This window comes from Dendrobates tinctorius, unplaced genomic scaffold (genome assembly GCF_039654945.1).
Source record: "Dendrobates tinctorius isolate UK_male_01 unplaced genomic scaffold, ASM3965494v1 ptg000039l, whole genome shotgun sequence".
Classification (NCBI taxonomy): Eukaryota; Metazoa; Chordata; class Amphibia; order Anura; family Dendrobatidae; genus Dendrobates; species Dendrobates tinctorius.
Genome location: NW_027361707.1, coordinates 37,540,232 through 37,542,493, shown reverse-complemented (window position 1 = coordinate 37,542,493; position 2,262 = coordinate 37,540,232).

Genomic DNA, 2,262 nt, shown 5'->3' with positions numbered 1-2,262 from the left:
TCTCTCCGTCTGCCCATTGGTCTGAGGGTGAAACGCAGAGGAGAAGGACAACTGAATTCCCAGCTTGGAACAGAAAGTCCTCCAAAATCTAGACACAAACTGAACTCCTCTGTCAGATACAATGTTCTCAGGAATCCCGTGCAAGCGAACCACCTGTAGCAAAAACAAGGGCACCAACTCAGAGGAAGATGGCAACTTAGGGAGTGGTACAAGATGGACCATCTTAGAGAATCTATCACAAATCACCCAAATAACAGTCATTCTCTGAGAGACAGGCATATCAGAGATAAAATCCATTGAAATATGGGTCCATGGCCTCCTGGGCACCGGCAAAGGCATCAACAAGCCACTAGAGCGACAACAAGGTTTAGACCGGGAGCAAGTCCCACAGGACTGCACAAAATTCCTGACATCACGAGACAAGGCGGGCCACCAAAAAGACCGACTCACCAGATCTCTAGTACCAAAAATACCTGGATGACCAGCCAATGCAGAGCAATGAACTTCAGAACTCACTCTCTTCCTCCACTGGTCAAGAACATACAACTTTCCACTGGGACAAGGCTCAGGTTTGTCCTCCTGAAACTCTTCCAGAGCACGTCTCAAATCGGGCGAGATGGCAGAAAGAACTACCCCCTCGCCTAAGATGGTAGCAGGCTTAGTCACAACAGGAGAATCAGCAAGGAAACTCCTAGAGAGGGCGTCTGCCTTGACATTCTTAGTGCCCGGAAGAAAAGAGACCACAAAATCAAAACGTGTGAAAAACAAGGCCCTCCTAGCCTGTCTAGGATTCAAGCGCTTGGCCGACTCCAGGTAAATCAAATTCTTGTGGTCAGTAAGGACCATGACTTGGTGTTTGGCTCCCTCCAACCAATGTCTCCACTCCTCAAATGCCCATTTCATGGCCAACAGTTCCCGATTCCCCACATCATAGTTACGTTCGGATGGGGAGAACCTTCGGGAAAAGGAAGCACAAGGATTCATTTTAGATGTCACAGGATCTTTTTGGGACAACACCGCTCCTGCACCAATCTCAGAAGCGTCCACCTCCACCTGAAACGGGAGTGACACATCAGGTTGCCGCAAAACCGGAGCAGAAGTGAATCTTCGCTTCAGCTCCTGAAAGGAAGAAACAGCCTCCGGAGACCAATTCAGCACATCAGCACCCTTCCTAGTCAAATCTGTCAATGGCTTGGCAATACCAGAAAAATTAGCTATAAATTTCCGATAAAAATTAGCAAAACCCAAAAACTTCTGGAGGGCCTTCAAAGAAGTGGGCTGAACCCAATCATAAATGGCCTGTACCTTTGCCGGGTCCATTTCAATAGTTGACGGAGACAAAATAAATCCCAAAAATGAAACCCTCTGTACCCCAAAAAGGCATTTCGATCCCTTGACATACAGGGAATTCTCCCTCAAAATCCGGAACACAGTCCGGACATGTTCCACATGAGAGTCGCAATTCTTGGAGAAGATCAAAATATCATCCAGATAGATAATCAAAAATTTATCCACAAAGTCTCGGAATATATCGTTCATGAAGCACTGGAAGACAGAAGGGGCATTAGTGAGCCCAAAAGGCATCACCAGGTACTCAAAATGTCCCTCCGGAGTATTAAACGCCGTCTTCCATTCATCCCCATGCTTAATGCGAATAAGATTATACGCCCCCCTGAGGTCAAGCTTGGTAAACCAGCAAGCACCTTTAACTCTGGAGAATAGATTAGAAATCAGGGGTAACGGATACTGATATTTAACAGTAATTTTGTTGAGGGCACGATAGTCAATACAAGGCCTTAATGAACCATCCTTTTTAGCCACGAAAAAAAAAACCCAGCACCTAAGGGTGAAGAGGATGGTCTAATATGACCCTTCTTCAATGCCTCCTTAATATAGGATCGCATAGCCTCATGCTCGGGTACAGATAAATTGAAAAGCCGACCCTTGGGGAATTTACACCCCGGGTTCAGCTCAATTGCACAGTCATAACTCCTATGAGGAGGCAAAGACGCAGACTCATTCTCACTAAATACATCATAAAAGTCAGCCAAATAGTCAGGAACATCATGCGACTCGGGAGAGGTGGAGAAAACAGGAGCATCACTAAGGGCACACCGACAACCCCAACTCACCACAGACAAAGATTTCCAATCCAGAACTGGATTATGGATTTGCAACCAGGGAAACCCCAGAACAATGGTATCATGCAAATTATGCAACACCAAAAATCTGCAATTTTCTTGATGGTCTGGGGCGACCCGC